General features: G+C 38.0%; 1 protein-coding gene across 2 annotated transcripts in view; it reads right to left on the reverse strand.

The window, feature by feature from the left end:
• Positions 1 to 23,874, reverse strand: part of LOC136827940 (bumetanide-sensitive sodium-(potassium)-chloride cotransporter-like) — an 88,207-nt gene that overhangs the window by 61,106 nt on the left and 3,227 nt on the right. Inside the window, exons 1-2 of one of the 2 annotated variants that reach the window (XM_067085681.1) lie at positions 17,145 to 17,292; positions 10,311 to 10,412 (exon numbers count right to left, since the gene is read on the reverse strand). The gene's annotated coding sequence lies outside the window, so the exon portion shown is untranslated. Of the gene's footprint in view, positions 1 to 10,310; positions 10,413 to 17,144; positions 17,293 to 23,874 lie in introns of those variants that run through there. The other variant, XM_067085769.1, reaches the window with a different exon arrangement.

Genomic DNA, 23,874 nt, shown 5'->3' on the forward strand with positions numbered 1-23,874 from the left:
AGCCGCGGCCCATGAAACTTTAAACACGGCTCGGTGGTGGCCTGTCCTATATAGTTGCCAGACGCACGATTATGGCTAACTTTAACCTTAAATAAAATAAAAACTACTGAGGCTAGAGAGCTGCAGTTTGGTATGCTTGATGATTGGAGGGTGGATGATCAACATGCCAATTTGCAGCCCTCTAGCCTCAGTGGTTTTGAAGATCTGAGGGCGGACAGAAAAAAGTGCGGACAGACAGACAAAGCCGGCACAATAGTTTTCTTTAGCAGAAAAATAAAAAATGAAGGTAAACAAAATCATAATAAAATAAAGGTGCAAATGAAACATCAAATAAATACAAACCACAAAAACAATTAATATATGATTAACAGCATTCGTGACAAGAGCAAACAAAACGAAAGCGATCAGAAGTGGGAGTTAGAAGTTGCATTACAGGAAAGTTCTCCATCGCAATGGGATAAGCCTAGTGACAGATGCTAACGACCCACAACCTCGAAAAATGGAAACCTAAATAGCCTCTAAGCGTTGCCTTCGGGTCAAAATGAAGTGAAAAGCGACTTTCTTTTAGCTTTCCTCCGGAGATGTGCTTCCCACATAGTAGAAAAGGGGATATTCTAATTAATTTATATTTTTTTGCATTATAGACGATGGATTTTCTGGCGAAATTATGCTTTTCTATTAGAAGGAAAATGCTTCATTCAATAACTCGCGATTTTAGTAGCTGAGTATTTATTAAGAACCTGGATACTTTTCTGAACGGCAAGAAAGTGACTTTTCAACAAGTTGATGCTTTTCCTGAATGGTATAAAAAGGACTGTTTAACACACTTTCACTTTTTCGAACAGTGGGAAACGACTTTCTTGCATGTGTTCACTTTTCTGGATCATAAACAATGACTTTCCTCCACAGCTTTTACTTTTTTGGATGGAAGAAAGTTGCTTACTTCAGGAACTGTAATTCCTTGAACAACAAAAGTGACTTTCTTTTTTCTGGAACTATAGTTCTTTGAACAGCAGAAAGTGACTTTCTTCTGGAGCTGTAGTTCATTAAACAGAAAAGTACATGTTTTCTGGAGCCTTAGTTCTTTAAACAGAAAAGTTACTGTCTTTTAAAGTTTTACTCTTCTCAGTAGCAGAAAACAGACTTTTCTAACAAGTATGGACTTATCTGGACGCAAGAACAGTACCTGTCTTCTAAGGCTCCACTTTTCTGAACAGCCTAGAAACCACTTTCTCACAAATGTTGTCTAGACAGCAGAAAAGTTTCTTCCTTCCAAAGTCATACTTCTCAGAACAACAAAAAAGTTACTTTCGTCACAAAGCTGTACTTCTTTGAACAGAGTCTCTTCCAAAGCTGCACTTCTGTGAACGAAGATTAAAAGGACTTTTCGAAAATTATACTGATAAGAAGAATGAGCTAACTTGGCGGGGTTCAAGGGAGTTGCAACACTGCCTTCCATGGACCAGTTTGGTTTTAATGACTCCCCTAAGAGTAAGAAAAGACCTTGTTTTTTTTTTTTTTTCTTCCTTTTTAGGCCTAAGCAAGTTTTATTGAGCCGGATGCTTCTCTGCGTAAGGATCAGGTGATGCCAAGGAAAACCACTTCTCCCGGTTGATTAGCCAGTCAAATGATTACTTCTGGTAGGCCTAATGATTTCAGATAGGTATTTCAAGAATCTAATGAAAATTTGGCGATGAAAATGGCGATTTATTCGCTTACTTAATCAGAGGACATACGAATGTAGTTAGGACCATAATAAAAGGAATATATTCCAATTAAACCCCAGAAATTTCTCACGAACATTTCGTGACCAATATCTCTGAAAAAAAAAAAAATGTCTCAGTGAGTAGTCCCATTTCACGCATTTCAAAGTACATCTCTCATCTTGATCAGATAATGACGAGATGCGGTATCTCAATTTGAAGAACATAACAATTATGCGATCTTTGCAGCACGGAATGGGTCGACGAACTGTCATCGGCAAGATCGTAGAAGGATCGTAGCAAGATCGATGTTAAAATCTTGACGCGCGGACTCGGACAGAGCCGGCCGCTCTTGGTTGGCGGGCTCAGAAAGCACTGTTGGGGCGATAGCGATACGATCACAGCCGAGATTGAGAGAATAACCGCAGATATTTTCATCCACCCACTTCTCTCTCCCTCTCTATCTGTCTATCTATCCGTCTATCTTCTAGTACATACTACAAGGTTGAAAAGGCAATGAGAGGACGACATATACAAAAGAAATTGCCTTCACTTGAGTCTAAATTAAGTAATTGGCGTGTCTTTTTTGAGCAGTTGAAACCGGTTGCTAAGACGGTCTGTTCCAGCTATTGTCAACTTGGTGGAATTATACCAGGATTGCGGGGACAAGATTGCGTGTCAACCCTCCAAAGTGGATCTGTGGACATTCGTCCTCGTGGACAAAAGGCAAAAGAAGTCATTTAAATTGATCGACAACGGATATCAATGGTTCATCTAGCAATCTGTCATTTCTTAGACCGAAGCTGAAGCACCATAACTTTAACACGTTGCCTCAGGAAAAAAAAGACATATCGTTTTTTATATCTAAACCAAGTCATTTTGCCACATTTCCATAAAACAATAAAACAGTCCCACATTTCCACAGATAAGACGACGCATCTTTCCTACATTTGCATCTTCCGTTGAAAGTTTCGATCCTAGATATCGTGCTACGAATACTTTCACGTCTCTTGATACAACATGGTACTGTACTATTCCGCTCTCCTAAAGGCACTGTCACAACGACGATTTTCTTTTATTTTTTCTTCTTTTTGGGGGGCCCTTTGTGATGCCGTGCCGCCAATAATGGCAAGAAATTGCGCTCATGCGATCACACGGGCCAAAACGATTCTGCCGCAAGCAATTTTAGTAAGGATTCTAACGAGTAATATACTTAGTACTATCTATTTCGTAGGTTTATCAGAATGTTATGCTTGCAGGACTATTGTCGAGTTTTCGTAGATATGATTTAAAAGGATTGTAGTGTACACGCTATAAGCCTAACCTATGTTAAAAGTAATGATGTCTACAGTCTTACGAGAGAAAATGTGCCCATGTGGCTGAGTCAAAAGTTTTCTGGACCTTTGACTGCGTCTAAGATTTATATGTATATTTCTGCGATTTATTGTACGACTCGTCTGAGAATGACGTCAAACCACGAGATGCAGTATTATTTCTTATGACCTGTCTTGCTATACCAATTAAATCTTTAATTACTTCTCATCGCTGATTTCAAATGAGCCCTAGCTCATAGTACTACTCTTTCATTTTGACAGGTGAATATAATCCTCAATATATATTATCCATCTTATAATAAAAATAAGAATAGAAAATGACAGAACCTCAGTCAGTAATCTTCATTGGAAAACAGAAAATAAGAGGAAACCCTTCAATACCGTACAGATCAAGACACTGTTATTCCGAAGGACTGGTTCCATCCAACCGAGACTCGGTCTAGGACAGGACCTAAAGAAGAGAGAGGCTTATAGAGGCTTCGTATGCAGCAAGGCAACAGTTGACCAATCCCCATAACGCCTTTACCTTATTAGCAAAACAGTTCTCTATTCACCAAGACGGCGGCTTGCATAGATTGATTCAGGGGTATATTTTACGGTGACACCGGGTTGCTTCGTACTGAATGTAGATGAGAACCCTTTCTGATACGATTTCTGATTTTGCAAGCGGTTACGACGCTGGGGTTTAACCGGTTTGAACCGGAATGTATTATCTAGTGCGCCATTGTTGCTTCTCATTACAACGAGCTTTCCACTTCCCATCGCAGGCTGAGTGGGCCAGGATGCTAAGTCAAATCAAGTTTTAGTGGAATCTATAGCGTTCATGGCATTTCCCGCCAATTTTCCTGCTCGGCCTAATTACCACGGCGCTCCAGCGCTTAACATTCTGGTTTCGCGCATCTTAGAGTGGCATTGTATAAGCAATGGACACTGTAATGAATCTTTTAACATCAAGGACTTTTGAAGTTGCATGACGAAGTTAGCCTCTTTGTTAGTATGCACTGATGAGTGAATGGACGTTTGACGAATACAAATATCCAAGGCGTATTCCGAAAGTTTTGTATTACAGAGAGCGAATGAGACCTCAGATTAGACCGATGGTACTAATTAAAGTAAACTCTTCGTGTCCTGACTAGAAAATGTAACCAGTCGCTAGAGAAACACTTTTAATTTACTGCTGGAAGTTATTATTATTATTATTATTATTATTATTATTAAAAATCTGTGCTTATTCAGAACAACAGGCAAACAAGACCATCAACTTCCTCAGTTTCCGCAGAATAGCATGTTCTTATCTAGAGAGAGAGAGAGAGAGAGAGAGAGAGAGCCAAAAACCAACAATAAGACAGTTTCATTTCCAAACTGCCTCCAATCTAGTCGAGTTTGTACTAGACAGACGCCAGTTACGCAAACCAACTGACGAATGTTTCAGTGAATTCACTAGTCACATTCACTAAATTAATCTAACGAATGAATTCGCTGGTTAGTTAAACGATAAACGACTTAATCCCTCGCTGCTCTTTCAGAATAACGAATAGGTATACGGAGGTCTTATCTCGTATCCTAGCGGATGTTTTCGTTTAAAGGGTTCTTATAACCGATACCAAACAACATCTGTATCCCTCATGTAATCTAGACCACACGAGCGTATTTCCTGGCGTCTCTTGAGCGTAGTGCTGTTTCTCATATTATTATTATTATTATTATTATTATTATTATTATTATTATTATTATTCACAAAAATTGATAATAGCTTGAGTCACTAAAATGGTGAAGAAATCCACAGTGGTGTCAGTGTATTGAGGAGAATCGGTCAGGTTCTCGAAAGCTCTCGCTTATATATATATTTCTTATATATATCTACACTTACACCACTCTGGATTCCTTCACCATTATTATTATTATTATTATTATTATTATTATTATTATTATTATTATTATTATTATTATTACATTTTACGTACCTTTGTACAATTTATGCCGAGAATACCTTTACGCTTGTTCGTAAAACGATGTTACGAAGCACTACAATTTTACAATACAGAAATACATTATTATTTTGGTAGCATCTTTCTGCTAATATTTCAACTTGTTAACAACTATTCTTTCAATGTATCTAGCTAATCAAAGTAACGAATGTTCGGTAAATTGGTTTCACAAGAGCAAAAAAAAGCACAAACTTTCAATTTTGCCCCAAAATACGAAAAGATACATACATTCTACCATGCTACCATCTTGCAACGAATTTAGGACTAAGCCCTAAACTTCAATTAATCTGACTTGTATCCCGTAAAATTGACTGCTTATGGAGCAAGAGCCCGTGCAGATAAAAAAAAGCAGCAAAATCCCAAACAAATCGAAACAACGGTTGTTCTTGTATTGTTTAAGGTTATGTGTAGAAGGAAGTAAAGTTGTTTTTCTTTTTTTTTTTAATTCAGTCCACTTTTAGTGGTTGTTTTGACACAAGGCCAGCTATATCTAACAACAATAAAAATAAAACAACTCTAAGTGAAAAGTTTGTCTTATAAGAAAGGAGAAGTTTAAAAAAAAAATTATTCAAAATTCAGGAAACTGGAGGACATAAATGGCAAGTCAGAATGCTAATATAATGATGACTACTCTCGTTTAAATTACAATGATGATGATAATGATAATAATAATGATAATATGAATATCCAACATGCCTTTCTCTCTATTAGGTAAGAATTAATGAGAATGACAATACGTTTCATTATAATTCAGCAAAAAATACAAAAGAAATGAATGTAAAGCACAGTTCTCTATCAGTCAACTGAAATGTCATAATAATAATAATAATAATAATAATAATAATAATAATAATAATAATAATAATGTCCAACTAAAACTTATGCCCTAAAATCATTATAAGGCACTACCTGCCATTTCTTTTAGGACAGGTTCATATTCCCTGCGAGAAAGTCTCTTAATATCCCTCGAAAGTTTTGGCACACAGGAAAATCGATTTGAGTTTGTGTTCAGATAAGATTTCCGATAAGAACTCCTCGCTAGTGGCAACACGTACGCACGCGCGCGCGCACACACATAAATAATATATATACTGTATATATATTTTAATATATATATAAATATATATACATATATATATATATATATATATATATATATATATATATACACAATATATATGATAAATATAATATATATATATATATATATATATATATATAAATATTATATCTTTATTTCTATTCCAGTTTCTCCTCATTTCACTAATCTCTGAGTATCCCCGACCTTTCCAGGGGTCGAGGGCCAGTGATTTATATAACCCTGATAAGCAGGGTGGTTTAATGGAGGGCAGTGGGATGCTTGCCAAGATTTGACCCCCCTCCCCCCTGCTTCTCTCCCCCTCCTGGGAAGGATACTACTGGAAGGAGTACTACTACTCGCCGCTTGGTAACGATTCCAGTGCGTCATTTTTTCAAAACGATTCCAGGACTCACTTTTCGGACTAGAGGTTCCAGGACTCCCCCTTTGAAACGATTCCAGGATCTTCTTGGAATATATTGGAAATTATTCAAGTTAGCCTTGTTCGAGACGATTCCTGGACTCGCTTTTCGTAACAAGATTCCAGGACTCCTTTGAAACGATTCTAGTGAACTTTTTTTTTTTAAAGGTTCCGGGACCCTCTTCTTGGAACATAATACAGAACTTCCTTTGGAAAACATTCCAGTTCACATCTTCGAAACGATTCCTGGGCATTCTTTTCGCCTTTCACAACAAGATTCCAGTACTCCCCATTTGAAACTATTTCAGTTCGCCATCTTCGAAACGATTCCAGGACCTTCTTGGAATATGTTCCAGTACTCTACTTGAAAACCTTTCCAGTTCGCCTTCTTCGAAACGATTCTAGGACACACTTTTCGCGACAAGCTTCCAGTACTTCCTCTTATAAACGAGATTCCCGGACTCCCCTTATGGACGAGATTCCCGGACTCCCTTTGTGAAAGGAGATTCCCGGACTCCCTTTATGAAACGAGATTCCCGGACTCCCTTTGTGAAACGAGATTCCCGGACTCCCTTTATGAAACGAGATTCCCGGACTCCCTTTATGAAACGAAATTCCCGGACTCCCTTTATGAAACGAGATTCCAGGACTCCACTTATGAACGAGATTCCCTGACTCCCTTTATGAAACGAGGTTCCCGGACTCCCTTTACGAAGCCAGATTCCAGGTCGAAACGAGATTCCACAATGCCTTGGCTTTAACAAACTTCCAGGAAGCCTTGGTCGAAGCGAGATTCAGGAATCTCATATCCGTGTACGAATCTTTCCTGGTCTGTCAGCGAAAATTAACCACGCTTTTTTTTCCTCAATCATGAAAACCCAACCTCTAATGGAATACAATTTTTTTTTAGTATCTCATGGCTTTTTTTTATTCAGTGGAAGCTTTTATAATAATAATAACAATAATAATAATAATAATAATAATAATAATAATAATAATAATAATAATAATAATAATAATAATGTCCTGTTAAATAGGATGGCTCCATCACTCCAGTTAATTTCATACTGAGTATTCTCAGTTTTCCTTAAAATTCTTTGTTCTTCTACGTTAATATTGAGCAATAATTGGGCAATATTCATAGTTTGGTAAACACATACAATAGCAGCGTGATTATAACGGTTTATATACATTATACAAGATAATAATAATAATAATAATAATAAATATAATAATAATAATAATAATAATAATAATCTACAGTCCCAGCGAAAAGTACACTGACAATTATTTCGATAAAAAAATACACAAAAAAAAAAACTCCAGGAAGTTCTCTGTCTCAGCAATAAAGGAAAGCAGTTTCTGCAACGCCGAGTTATTCGTACGACTTGACCAAAAAGTGAAAATAAGGTGTGGTCAGTGAAAATAACGCTTGGCCAAAAAAAAAGACAGAGAGAAAAACAAAAATCTTTGAGGAGGTGCTCCTTCACGAGAATCATTTTCAGGCTAGCATCCCAATTGGTCAGATTTGCGCCAAAGTAGCCAGAATTGGCGGCAAAATCTGTGGACTGGTATTGACGTCAACGTACTTGAATTCAGTGTCACTATAAATATCGGTTATATGATGCTGGTTTGGTGCCCAAATGCTACAAGATGCCAGAAAAATGTGGTATACATGGGCATTAGGCTTCCTTTGCCGTCAGTCGGCGTCTACGTTAATGAAAGAAATAATAAATACGACGAAAATTGAGAAGCAGCCAACTCAAGGGAAACAGAGACGAAGCAAATGGTAAGAAACTGACTGCTACATGTCCAACCCGTTACCGTCTCACCTCACCCTTCCCTTCTTTCCTCCTCCCTCCCTACTGCATGAAAGCTGACCAGAGGAGTAATTTTGTTATTACAGAGTACAGTTACCTAAAAATACAGGGGTGTATGGAGCTTGAGAAACGCACCCAAATTACAAGAATTGCCAGGTACCACACGACACTCGGGTTCCTTGACGTTGAATGTTTCAGCAAGTAAACAGACTTAGTAAACAAATAAATAAATGTGTTTATCAAAACACAAACACGCGCGCGCGCGCGTATATACACGTGGTTCAGTAGTACTAGCCTGGCCTTTTAGTACCAGACCGGGAAAGACCGTTTCCTCAATATTCCGATATGCATCAGTAGGCCAAAAGCAGTGGAATAGGCATATACGAACAAATAAACAATCGGAAGTAAGTAAAATCAAGTCATTTGAGAAGGAAACAAGTTAACTCAGCTAAAAAGAAGTAAAATATAACTAAAATAATAACAAAGAAGAAGAAGCGCAGAGAAAATGAAGATGGGAACCACACAAATAAAACAAAACCAAAAACGGGAAAATGTACAAAACGCAGGACAACTAAAACCAAGGCTCAACACAGACCATCTTGTTCACCCACCAGAAAGCGTTAACAATTTCCGGGTTGAGACTTCAAAAATCACTATGGCGAATCGTCGCTGTGATTTGCCAGGAGTCAATACGACATTTAATAGACTCACGCATTTATGGGTGTCAGTCATGCGTCTATTTTCCTTCGTTCGCCAAAGACAAACGTATGGTTTTGTGGATTTGTGTCCAGCTGAAGCATTTACGCGGTTGAGAGAGAGAGAGAGAGAGAGAGAGAGAGAGAGAGAGGTTGCATTTCACTATGTCGATCGAGGTAAACACGATTTTAAAGACAGTTATAAAGGGTTTTAAAACCACTATTTTTAGAGAGAGAGAGAGAGAGAGAGAGAGAACTGGGTTGGAGTTCACTGTCGATGTCGATCGAGGTAAACGTGATTTTAAATACAGTTATGAAGGGTTTTAAAAAGCAACTATTCTTAGAGAGAGAGAGAGAGAGAGAGAGAGAGAGAGAGAGAGAGAGAGACTATATTTGTGATAAGGATAGGGTTAATGTGTACACACTACTCCAAATATGTTTATGCAAATACATCAGAGGGGTAAAGAGAGAGAACTGGCTAGTTAAAAAAAAAAAAAAAGACACCATTTTCTTCACTTTACTCCTATTCAAATAACTTAAAATGAACCTGAAAATATAATTAACGAAGACACGCATATTTATTTTTCGCACAAACATCATTTTCAGCACATTCTGAGCACGTGCCCGATAAGATTTTTTCTTTCCAGGAAATAAACTCTTCTTTAATTAGGATTTCCTACTTCGTGCTATTCAAAAGAACTTTCTCGTGCACTTACCCCAGAAGACATTGAATTTAGTCAGTCCTAATGGAGATGATTCTCACTGAGCTCTGCGTATACTGTACAATTTTCTCGTCACTAAGATTCTCCAGTCAACCTTGGTCCTAATTTTACATTTTATTCACTTCATTCTTTCTCTGGTCAGTATTTAGTTGCTTAAACAGTAATTTCTGATTTCTTTCCACATGGATTAAGACGCATGCTTCATGTCATGACAGTATGATTTTACTGTTCCAACTCTGAGCCTCTATAAACGAATATTATTTCCCTTCGCAATTTCTCTTTCTTGCTGAACTTGAGCAATAACAAAATCTACTTTATTTTTAGTTAATATATGATGGTTTCTGACATATAAGTCATCATGCTCACTGAATGAATCTCCATTACCTGTAAAACGACAAGTGAGCACATTTCTGAATTTCACTAACAAGTGCCACAGAAACTAGGCCGATACCGAGGGGGAAGGCTTTCTTTATCTACGTGGCCTCGGTCTACTGCCCATACCTAGCCCAAGCCCGAGGAGAATTATGTAAAAAAGAAAGGATTACTTACTTGAAAAGATGCCAACTGGTATTCAGGATCTTCTGCTTGCTGATTCCGGGCCTAGGCTTTGGCGGTTTCGTGGATTGGTTGCTCTGCTACCATCCGCTGAGTCTAGAGGTAAAACAAACCAGATATTGTTTATATTTATTTCTGTAGCCCTAGTATAGAAACATTATATAAACACAGATGCTCAGTAGTAAATAAATGAATTAAAAAAATATACTACATACAAAATCAACCATAACACGATGTAAGGCATTTACAAAACAGAAATTCTTAGACCTATAGTCTAAGGTAAAAAGAACGAAGTCTGTGGAATAAAGCTTGCGAATAACATAAATTTGGTATTATGTCACTCCCTGAACTTCACGACAAAATGACGACACACAAAATACGCACAAACCAACAACTGGTTATTGTTGGTGTAAACAACCCATGTCCTGGAGTTTCAAAGTCATGTCCAGCATTAAATTTAAAAATAACAGCAGCGTGATTTTATTCTCGGACGCTCTTTTGGTCGTCTAATGCATGTACTGTACGCGTTTCCTGTAATAAAGTTCTGCACAATTTAGCATCGAATAAAACATGATTTTATACAGTGGCCACACACACGCACACACACACACACTTGCACACAAACTGCGTCCGTGTGTGAGACTAGTCAACCAGAATCCCTCCACTCAAAAAAGTTAAAACCTGAAAATCAGTTGAAAACGACTCACGTGAACTTTCAGAGAATCAACAGACAGTGGGTATATATATTCAAGGTGATCTGTATGCATCTAACCTAAATATTTAGATCACGACATGAACACCCCTTCGTAAACAAGCGCATTTGCAAGGTAATTGAAGGCAAAAGGGGTGGAGTGGATTTGATCCCGTGCGCCTGAATAATTTCGTTTGGTTGTTTTGCTTTTTTCCTCCGGGTTTTGCCGTTTGCAGAACTTATGTTTTTATAATTTCGTGGCCAACTGAGATTTTGTGGATTTTTGTGTATTTGCGTCATTGTTAAATTAATATTTTGCTTTTTTCATTGTTATCTATATATTTGTTTCCGTGTTTCATTGTCAACTGATTACATATGCCTAGTCTATCGCTAACTTCACTTTTTGTCATTCATTCAGTGTTAACTGTTAGATTTGCTTCCTTAATTTTTAACTCGTAGCGTAAGCAGCTTTAGTTATTTACATATTCCATTCTTTAATGCTTTTGTTATCTCCTTTTGTTGTTGCCTGCAATGTCTTCGCTTGATTTCAGAAACACAATGGCGTGAAATTGTTTTTTATCGGAGGGATTCAGTGAGTGAGCTTAATCCTGTCTTCAGCGCTCTCCCATCTTAACACACACACACACACACTCTCTCTCTCTCTCTTTGTGTATTGTGCTTTTATTAATGTTGGCTTTGAGCATTTCTCTCTCTCTGTTTGTTGTTTTTTGTTAAGTACTAGTTTAGAGTGATTCTCTCTCTCTCTCTCTCTCTCTGTGCGTGTGTGTGCGTGGGCATTCTTACTTAATTGCCGGTTGAGTATGAAATATTTCTCCTGGTATATTCTTAGTAATATTCTTTATTATGAATGAACGCTTTCAGTCACGAAGGAATTCTCTTCTCGGTAAAAAAAAAATAAAGTAAGAAAAAACTGCCTCATCCCCTTGAAATGTCGTAAGTGGCAAGAAACGGCAGTTGCTATTTCCTTTTTTAATTGTTCAGGAAGCTTTTTCTCTCCCTTTCCCCTGCAGAGGAAGATCCGCCTCAGGACGTTGCCACATGGGCAATATTCCAGCCACATTGTCCCTCCAAGAGGCCGACGGTGGGGGTAGAATGGAAGTGCCACGTTGGGTATTTCATGAGTTATTTCGGCAAGATTATACAGCGAGAGATAACAGAAAACGGGATTATATGAGACCACGCCTTTGAATTAAACCCGGTGCTCTGGTGATGGCAATACTGAGAGGTGGTCTGCTTCGGATGAAAGTCTGTGAGAATCGAGGCCTGTGACCACGTGTGTTGTAACGCCAGTTACTCATTAAAGAATTAATCAGTCTAAATATAATTTTGTTTACTTCCCAACGTTGACCAATGCTTTTGGTCTCAACTTTTCCTAATAATGAATGTGAATAATGATTTGCGATTGCTTGCGAGTCACTACATTAAAAGCAGGTTTGGACGTAGGACAGCAAGAGAGAGAGAGAGAGAGAGAGAGAGAGAGAGAGAGAGAGAGAGAGAGAGAGAGTTATAACGGTGTTTTTCGAAAGCACCACAGCATGTCATTTCCTCTTGTTTCTTATTCATGGCGGAAGAAAATGATAAGTGCTTGTCAGGCTGGATAATGTTTTTCACACCGCCATCATTATGGATCATATGATAATGACCTTTGGCTTCCAGAATGTGGAGTTCTCTGCAATATCCTGAATGAGTGAAGAGCAAGGGGCGATGTCAGTCATTATTAATAAGTTGTTAGATAAATGTAGGCCTATAATAGGATATTGAAACAGAGTAGCGTAAATGATAGTACTATATATAGAGTAGAAATAGTCTAAAAAGTTTAATATAATTGCATGAGGAGGATTGACCATACATATAACGTACTTTACCTGAAACGAAAAATAATGAAACCTCCAGCAAACCTTGACGATCGGTTGCAAGCAACAAAGACGCCATATTGGCGCTGGGATCCTGGTAAGAACCGGTGTGAGGGAAAAAAAAGATATGGGAAAGGATATTTCGCAAATCACATCAATCGTGACCATTACGACATCCCAAACGTGTCCCGACGAAGCGTAAAAAAACGAGAAATCGTCGCTTCTGCCTCAAAATAACGGATGAATAACCGCCACCACTAGACCGAACATGACTCTCGTTATTGCAGTGACTTCTCGGAATCACCTTAAATAACTAGGGACTAGGGAACGGTTCTGTCTGCCATCAAGGCATATCTTTCTTCTCCAGGCTCGGAGATAAAAAGGCTCAAGTGGGTCTTTGTCGCTGGTTCTTTCCCGGTCTGATTTATGGCGGCTGAATTACCTGCCCTCTTGTTTAAAAGAAGAAGAAAAAAAGGATGCGCATGATGCATGCGCACTGTGGCGTTTTGCGTATGCGTGAATCAGTGTGGATGCATGATGTCTATGCTATACCTGTTCTATACATGCATGAAAAGCTTATTACATATTATTATTATTATTATTATTATTATTATCTCAAGACCTAAAAATGACTGTAATATAAGAGTTGGGACGCCAAGTCACGATCCATTGTAGATTGTTGTTGCAACAAACTGAAAATAAATACAATGGAAAAGAATTTAGATAAATATAGCTAAATAAAGAAGAAATTAAATGGACATACGCTCTCGTTAAAGCCGGAAGTGTGTCACGTATATCGAAATGATATACGCAAGGGAAGCGTATCATAATTACCAATAAGAGTATCATAATTAACATAATCCAAATATAGGCTTCACATACCGCAAACCCAAGGACTTCGGCGGCCACGTGTTCCGGCCAAGAATATAGACAAAGCGAATGCAATTAATCCTCAGTAGGCAGAAAAATGGTGGAATCTGGACTTAATAACGCTTCTTTTTTCTTACTTTAGAAGTTATTATTATTATTATTAAAATTCTACTATTCAAGAACCAAGCTTTCAAGAACAGAATACCTACAACGAATGAATAGACGCAGCCACAGAGATAGGCCTAGTTGCCCTGGAAAGTAAAACGGCTCAGTTATGGTTCTACGCGCTTAGGCCTAGTTGTCCTGAATAGTAAAAAAAGGTTCAGTTATGGTCTATAGGCGCTCTAAAGTAACATTACGGGCTCTCTTGAACTTGTGAGCATCGATATTCATCGCACTCATACGAGGCCCGTTCCACGGCTTTGCGGTGGAGGGAATAAAACATTTCTTGAGTGCTTGGAAGCGCGACTGAATATAGATGGTGCTCAGACAAGCGAGTAGCACTAGGAAAATTTTCACAGGCTGCTCTAGAAGCAAGAGTCCTCCCTTGTTGGTATATTGCCGGCATGAGGATAGATTGTTTTTTTTTTTTTTTTTTTTTAAGAAATTTAGGTTAAACAGAGCCAGAAATTAGAGATGAAGTACAATGATGATGATACTAAAGGTGGAATACCTATAGTACACCATGTAAGGTGTAAAGACGGAAATAGCCATCCTACGGAGGCTGTAAGACAAAGATACCGGAAGTTGGAGATATCCAAAAACTGTTCCAACAGTGGTTGACACCAACACGATCATCGCTGTAAATATAGACCTTGAGAAAAACACTTGTTCCGGCGCCATATTATGATTCCAGAATAAAAAAGATTGGTGTCGAATACAACACCAGGTATTGTCAATTACTCAGAAATGCCAAGCACAGTTTACCTGCTCATCCTAAATCATGGAGTGGCAGCCAAAAATGGAGATAGCCTACTGTAAGGCCTGTTTGTTCGCTTCACTCATTCTTCACACCATTTGCTAATCAGTAGCCTATATGTGTGTTGTGTATAGCATGCTCGCATAAACAACTGATTGATACTATTACCAGTGATTAATGACATCAGATTCAAACCACACGCAAGGGACTAAAAATCAAGGAAAAACCAATAAAGGAAAATTGTTCTCGTGTTATCAAACAAGCGTAGACCGATATAATACACGTACTTGGAACTCACAATTCTATAATTTAAGATGCAAAGCGGGAATGTATATATGAATTTAATGTGAGAGAACTTGAAAAGTAAACTTACCATATGAAAAAGAAGTACAATACAACAATTACGACCTATACAATGAAACCTAACTTCAACAGTGTAACTACACAATTGCTAATTGTCGACTAGACCGATAGTTGTTCGAATCTGGTTTCATCCCCTTTCACGCACAAAAATTCGCAGATTGCAGGTCAAGTCCGTTCGAAGTACGAGAAGGACAGTACTGTAAAAACATGGTCAGTGAAAGGGTGTTTTTAAATTGGCGTTGTTCTCTTAAGCCTAGAATGGCGCTTTGGAAAGTGAACTCTAGACCCCGTTTCAAAACATTTTGCCGGAGCCAACGTAAACTGGATTCCCCAACGTTTAACAAATTGTCGAGTTTGTACTGTTTACAAGGTAAGGTAGTTTGGTATACATAATATATATCTTTTTTTTTCAGGCTGTTGTTTACTCTAGTCAGGGTGAAATTTCACAATCGAAGTATCAGAATTTCATGTAGTATAAATGCAAGGTTATGCGTTTCCATTAAATTGATTTCGAAAAGACTTCTTGTGGTGAGTTTCGAAGGATGTTGAGAGAGGCTGGAATTGTTCTTCCGTGTCAGATTAATCCAAATTGTTGAATGTCTTGAAGCCTAAAATTTTCTGAGCTATTTCAAATGAATTTTACTGTATAAAATATTTCATCTGGTGTTAGTTTCACGTGTATTTATGTATAATCGGCTCGATTTGTTTTTCATGTTTCGTAAAAAGGGGATTCTGTTGTATATTTAACGCCAGTCGGCAGAATTTTTGTATTCTTCAATGTAAAAAACGTGAATAATAATAATAATAATAATAATAATAATAATAATAATAATAATAATAATAATAATGCGACGATGCTAATAATAACTTTCACATTCAACCAGTTATACTGGTTGAAAATGAAAGCTTAGAAGGTTTTAGAAAGCTGTGTCACACCACAAGATCTCTTCGCTAATTTATTTATTCAAGTCATATTAAGAATAATGGGTGAAGAATTTAAAAAGGATACTGTAACGTATAGATGGTGTTACCTATAGTTACGGGCTTAGTGAAGGTCTAAACAACTGTAGTTGGATAGAACTGACCCAGATGCCGGAATAAGTAAGGAAAACTCAATAACAGTTGGAAACACTTCCATCGTACTATACTATATAGGTTGTGGGGAGGGACTGTTCAAAACGCCTTGCATGGAGACGGTGGACAGGGAAAATGATCCCATTCCCAGACCCGGAGAGCAAGAAGTCTCCATTGCAAGCACAGGTAGCCGGGACAAGCACACCAACCTGGCTGGAAGTTGGGTACAAACACGCAGAGGAGACTGAACGGAGTCCCTACGGGCATGGGATGGGGATAGGCCCTTTGGGGATGGACAGAAATTTGGGGTACACGTCTAAGGCCGGCTTGGAGATTGAGGATGGACGTATATGAAATTTTGCTGTTAAACATTAGTCTCATTGCAAAAACCAGACGGATGAGTGATCCAGTGTTTTTATCCAGCACAGGCTAGGAAAAACTAGGAAGAAAAAGACAATTAGAAGGGGGGGTGGGGGTGGAAAAAAGTGTTAGGCCTAAATCCGAAGGAAGCGATAGACAGCACGACATTAAGTCTAAACCTTGTGGGTGCGAAGATATCTCATATAAATGCGAAAACAAATCAGAGTAGTTATACAAACCATTTCACAGATCACTTCCTACCTCAATTTTTTCTTAGTCAATGAGCAAGGAATGTCATTTATGACCATAGACTTGTGACGCCAGACAGCTAGACCTAAGCAGTAAATGCAAAGCTTTTCTCTCTCTATTGCGTATCTGATGTCCTCTAGATCAGGGTTTCTCAGCGTGGGCCATGAGCAGGTTTCATGGGCCACAGGACCACAGGACAAGATTAGAAAAATGTAGACACGGGGGAAGGGTGTCCCCACGGAAAAAAAAATACAGGTCCAATGATCATACTTGAATTGCTGCTTCGTGTTTTTTATATTCGCTGGGAACAGGAATATCCACAAATAATCCATAAACCCTGTTCTGGTAAACGAAGGATAAACAGCAAAGTACTGCCCAACGAGACACGTGTTACGAAGCAAAATAAAAACGGAAGCAAATTTACTTACCACGATCAAAATATGTTGCCTAGCGTCCTCTCTTCCTCTGGCAGCTTGTTGGGAAACAGAGGGTAACTGTCCTTTTAGGCAGGTTATTATTCAACTGTCAGACTTGAAATCACCCCGGTATCGAGAAAAGATTCAAAAGAGGCGACCTGCCTGTCGCTCTGAGCCCTGACTACGTTGGGACCAGACATTCTCATGTTGGCAGGCCTGCGCCAGTCGCAGTGATCCCATAGAAAAGCCTTGAAGGAAGATGCTGATTGTATACATGGATCCCTGGTTGTCATATGAATATTTGTGGGTTTTTTCAAATAAACCTTCTATTCAGATTATGATGCCCTTTGACTTACAACTGGAGTAAAAGTTTCTAGTACATAGTACTATCTAAACTATACAATCGTACTATATTATAAGATTCAGTAAGTCAAAAGGGCCATGGGAACTCAAGTTGGCCGTACGAAGATTGAGAAACTGCTCTAGCTATTAGGTAAACTAATTCATCCCCTTAGATGCCCCGCTGAAGGTCGGCATTAGACCTAATTTCAAGAGAAACTAAAGCTCGCACGCGGGCATAGTACCTAACCTTGTAGGATGCCGACCTTTGTACTAAAATTTGCATTAAGATCGCGTCTGCGCATGTGCTGGAAATGCAAACTATCGGCACGGTGTGTTTGTATTCAAACACGGTCATAAGTACGAATTTTGAGGTACTTAGTATTGTAGTTAAGTTCTCTCTAGATATCCGTGACCAACAGCAGGTTCAGCGAGGACTCAACTGGTTTTTTTTTATTATTATTAACTGCGCTTGAGTGACGAAGAATGCTAATGGATAAAAAGTCTTTAGAGGCGTGTCTGCTTTGCGAGATTGTGTTGAGGATGGGTCGGAATTGTCTAACCTTGACAACACACAATATGTTGATACGATCTCTTTAACTTCGTAGAGAGAGAGAGAGAGAGAGAGAGAGAGAGAGAGAGAGAGAGAGAGAGAGAGAGAGAGAGAGAGAGAGGAAAGTCAGTGGTTAAAGGTAGAATTAAATACTTATGGGGAAAATAAAAATTATCTGACAGTGTGGAAATGCTGGATAAGTCATTTACTGAGAGAGAGAGTAGAGAGAGAGAGAGAGAGAGAGAGAGAGAGAGAAGCATGTAAAGCGGAAAGTAAAACTTTAAAATTATTAGCCCCAGTCAGCTGACGTAAAAGCACCCCACCTTCCATCTGTTATCCTATGTCAGGACGGGAGAGAGAGAGAGAAACCTTGGATTCCGAAGGACAGAAAACTGTTATATATCAGGGTGCTTATCTAATATCTCAATGGCATAGATGAGTGGAAGGTAAATAACTTGAGTTTAATCTCCAAACCACATAAATACAGTCGATTCAGAGATCAGCCAGTTTTGAAGTGACTGATTTTCTTAACTGGATCATGAATTGTGCACTGTGCGTTTCTCTGAAAAATATCGCCAGTGTTCAGTGGTGCAACTTCCGCTCGAATGCCGAAAGGCATTATTATTCCCTGCGGTAAATTTCGAGGAATGAAATCTCGCATAATCTCTCAATCGCAAGCGCATAAGCGGTTCGGATAAGCATGGTGACGTATTACAGTGGCTGGTGCTTTCTGGCATCGCGTCTCGACTTTGCCGCCGAGACTGCATTTAAGTAATACTAATGCACATACGTTTAAATATTATATATATACATTCAGATATTATACACAAGTATTGTACACGTGTATGGCTTTAATTTGCCATATAATAATAGGTAACTCATAAAAAGATGCCAGGAAAAACTGCATACATAAAAAAAGTAAGAAAATAAAGCGTTCTACTGCATCCCTCTTTTCCCCACCCACAACACCCACGCCAGTCACTCTCAGAAGAAATACCCGAATCTTACTTATGAGAATAATGCTAGCTTTAATTCCCAGGAATTAATCGCAATGCACATTATGCTCGAAGGCATACGACCGGAAGTTGCAACAGTGAGCGTTGGTGTTATGTTTGTAAATCCGGTAGTTGGTTTGTTTACATTTAATCGAGGTTCATATCAGTAGGGGCTACTGGCGTATGTTGCCCGTAAGTTTCGTACCTAGTATTATGACGTTGTTGCGTGTCAGACACGGAAAGAGAGAGAGAACATTAGTGCCCTCAATGTACTTCATGTGGTGCACTGTAGGCATTTGCAAGTAGAGGTTGAAACGTCCCTTCGGCTCGTAGCTGCATCCACTTTTTAGCCATTTACTTACTCTCCATACATGCGTTTTTTTCTTCTAACTTGCTAATCCCTCTGTGTGCAACCGTGGGGTTTTCTCAATTACTCCAACTCCAACCTTTCACTGTCCTAGGCACTGAATGGCTGAAAGTGCCCCAGTGATTGGCTGCATAGCTTAAATTTAATGACTAATTCACTCATTCCGAGATAGATCATGTAAGTAAGAGGTGGAGCCTCGACTAGGTAATAATCCTCAATCCATCGTTCATCAAATTATTATCCTTTTTCTCTGGATTTCATGGAAGATAATCTTAAGGTGCATGTAACGGTTCTTATGAAAGAATGTTATCAGAATTTATATATAGAATATATATATATATATATATATATATATACGTGTGTGTGTGTGTGTGTGTGTGTGTTTTTAACTTTCGTTTTATTTTCAAACGGCTAAGTACTGTCGATATGCGAGTCAACCAATTACGAATACACAGCTCTTCATAACTGGGTTATGATAAATTGTGTGCCATGCGTTTTATCGGAGAAATATCACAAATGTTCAGTGTGTTCAGTGGTGAAACTTCCTGTTGAATGCCTTTCGGCATTATCATGCACTGCGATAAGTTTCGAGGTATTAAGTCTCGCATAATCTCTCAATGGTAGGCGATTCTGATAAATTCGGTGATGTATTACAGTGTCTGGTGCTTTCTGGCACCTCCTCGTGACTTTGTCGGCAAGACTGTAAGTAATACTTACGTCACATGTGTACGTTGAAATATTATATGCATTCAAATGTTAAACACGTGTGTGGTTTTAATATGTCATAGAATAATAAGTAACTCCTAAAGATACCAGGATACTCTGCATAAGCTAGATAAACAAATAAATAGATAGATAAATAAACGTTCTTTTGCAATCCACTCCCACACACAACAGACGCTCTCGGAAGATTGCCGGAATCTCTTACTTATGAGAAAATGCGATCTCAAATTCTCAGGAACGGATGGCAATGCACAATGTTCCCGAGGCATATTAGCGGAAGTTGCAGCAACAAACGTGGGTGATAATCTTTGTAAATTGCGGCAGTTGGGTTGTTTACATTAAGTAGGGTTTTATGCCAGGCTGGGCTGTAGGCCTAATGTTGCCCGTAAGTTATGTACCTGGTATTTTGACGACTATTGTGGTTCACACATCGAGAGAGAGAGAGAGAGAGAGAGAGAGAGAGGCGCTATTAGTATACCTCATGTGGTGCACTGTAGACATGTCTGAAGGGTGTTTGCAACTCCGCACCCACTTTTTAGTCTATTACTTTCTCTCCATTCCTGCTTCGTTTCTCCCATCTTTCTTCCTGCCTCTTCTAACTTTTACTTCTCAGTGCGACTGCGGGGGTTTCTCCTCGTCTTAACCTTTAGATCCTTTTACTTTTATTTTCCGGTTCTCTTTGAACTTGCTGTTTAATCTCTCCGACTGCCCTTTTCCACTGTCCCATTCGGTCAATGGCTGAGATTGCCCCAGTGCTTGGCTTCTCGGCCAAAATTTCTTGATACAATCATTCATGCTGAAACAGTATTGTCAGAATAGGGCCTCGACGAGGCAAATAATCCTCAATCCACGGTCGCGAACCCATTATTATTATTTCTCTCGGGATTTCTTGGAAGACTGCCGACTACACTTCATGGAACTGTAGGTATAATGAAAGAAAACGGTGAAAGAAAATATCTTGTTGTAACGCGAGGAGAGAGAGAGTAAGCGTGCTCGTTTGAAACACTCATACGTGAGGATATTTGAACAATTGAATAAACTTTGCTTTTTACCTTTTATCAATGTACCGCCTAACCCTCTTCGAGGATTTGGGTCTCGTGGCCAGGAGCTGTAACTGGTTTGAACTGGTACCGATCTTTACCAGCCAGAGGTTCGGTCTATGTGCCTCGGGATGCAGTAGAAAGTTGTTGCGGGCCTTCAACACGTTTCTCATGTCATTGGCTAGTCTGAAAACGACGAATTTCGTGTGGGCGTTCGAATGCATCTCTATTTCGTTCAGGCGTTCTCGTTGTTACGGCAAAAATTCCCGGATGTAAATTGAATGATTAAACGATTGACGCATTTCTCTTCGGTGGCCATCATCGGTTCAATCATTTATATGCCAAATTTTTATATGATTAAATAATGTTTCAGCAGTAGTCCTGGGTTGTTTTTCTAGATAGGTGTTTTTTGTGGCAAAAGTAATCAACATAAAAGTCGTGCTTGTTGATGACCCTCGGCTAGCAAGCTGACCTGTTCCTCTTCGGTGTTTAAAAGTGGATGTACGCTCTTTTTTGTTGCTGGATTTTTTTTTTTCACAAACATTACGTTCATATTATAAAAATTTTCCAGTATTTTAAGTCAACAGGTCATGTAAACAGCTTAATACTGAAATGTAGGCTATCAACCCATAACACAGGATGGGTCCCTGCGTTCTTTTGCGTAGTACTTGTGACCCAGTTCCTTGCATTGTATTAACCTCATTGCCTATCTCTCAAATCTTGTTTGATACCACGGTAGACAAAACTCCTGACAGGATTTGCGTCTAGAGGTATTTTGATATGAACTGATCTGTTTAAAGCTGGATTCCATGTTAGGCTATAGACTTTTAGAGTTGAGTAGTTGTAATTTACCGTAATACTGAACGTTCAATACAGCAAAATAACAGGGGTTGAGGTCAAAATGACGACTTCCAACTAGGCCTATACGTTAGTGTAAAACGTATTCGCCAGATATGAAATAATGTAGACACGCATTTTTTAACACCATCCAAACTTGCTGAAAAAAAATTATACCTCCAATAGTATATACAGTAATTTATTGCTTTTCATTTCATCCACTGAGCATTAAACCAAATTACCGCCAATTTTGTGACGGTATGGCTGTGCTACATCGTTTTGCAATAGTTCACATACCAAAAAACCTTTTTTGATAGTTGCTATAGCCTGTGGATAAAGATAATGCCATTTCCTATTGAGAAATGGTTTCACCACCGTCCTAACTGTTTATATATCCGAGAACTTTTCACTGAGCTTGTGTAATGATGACCAGGCCTTGTTGGAGAGAAAAAAAAAGTTAAATTGGGTTGTGATAATGATGGTTTCTCAACTACTTAATGTGTTTATATTTTTATATTTGTCGTTGTTTGCATGTTTTATTAGTATGAATATTCAATTACTCGGTTGTTACCTAACTTATGGTGGCATTTATGAATAGTGATTACAATGCTTTCACTAACAATCGTGAATCGTTATATTTTGTTTGAGTTTAAGACAGATTAATTTTCTTAGCGTGTCTCTCTCGCCAGGTTATAAATATATTAATCTTACTAATTTAATTTTTTTTCTTGAATGAGACTATTGCACAACCTTGAAAATGTCAGCCATTGTTCAAGTTGTCATTGAAATCCAGGGAGGAATGATTTAAATCTTCTGATGGTCCACAATTCTAGTATTTACGAAAATATCCTTAAATTATAGGATATCTTCCTTTAGATCCTTGGCAATTTTATGGTCTAGTTTCTTGTTTGATCAGAAGGATTCCCCATGAAGAGTTTTTTATTATCTTCTCAGTTTTAGAGTTTTTTTTTTTCCCCTGATCCTAGACCTATGAATTTTCTTTCTTAGATTTCGTGTTTTTTTTTTTTATCTTTTGAGCAAAACTGCTCCTTTAGGCCTATACTCTTTTTCATTGATTTTCCAACGAAACTGCCCATTTTATTAAGATTGGCAAGACAGTGATTATTCTGTGAAAAAAAACCGCTTATCTTTCGTAGATTTTTAGTGTTTTTTTTTTTATCTATTGAGCAAAACTGCTCCTTTAGGCCTATACTCTTTTTCATTGATTTCCGAGAGCGTTTTTTTTTTTTATCTTTTCAACGAAACTGCCCATTTTATTAAGATTGTCAAGACTGATAATTCTGTGAAAAAACCGCTTATCTTTAGTAGATTTTTATTTTTTCCTTGTGAACGAAACTGCTCATCTTAGTAACATTGTCAAAACAGTGAATTTTTTACTTTAGTTATTTTTGCAAAAACAAAAAAACAAAAAAAAATTGCTTGTCTTTCATAGAATTTTGAGTTTTTTCTAAGTTATCTTAGAACCAAACTAGGTTCCACAAGATTTCAGTTTACAGGTTCCATAAGATTTCAGTGACAAATTCTGAGAGTATGAGTTATCAGGAAACTGATATTATTATTATTATTATATTATTATTATTATTAATTTTTATTATTATATTATTATTAATTATTATTATTATTATTATTATTATTTTAAAATTGTTAATGGGATTTAGGCTCTATATTCACAATTTTGTTCTTTTAAAGTTAAATCAATACCTAGCTGTTGGATGAAATAATAATAACACAATATAATAATACATAATACATAATAACATAATAATCTCTTACTGTTCTGCCTAGGAATGTCAGTAATGACGCATAATTACGTAGACTTGTACTAATAATAATAATAATAATAATAATAATAATAATAATAATAATA

This window comes from Macrobrachium rosenbergii, chromosome 1 (genome assembly GCF_040412425.1).
Source record: "Macrobrachium rosenbergii isolate ZJJX-2024 chromosome 1, ASM4041242v1, whole genome shotgun sequence".
Lineage (NCBI taxonomy): Eukaryota > Metazoa > Arthropoda > Malacostraca > Decapoda > Palaemonidae > Macrobrachium > Macrobrachium rosenbergii.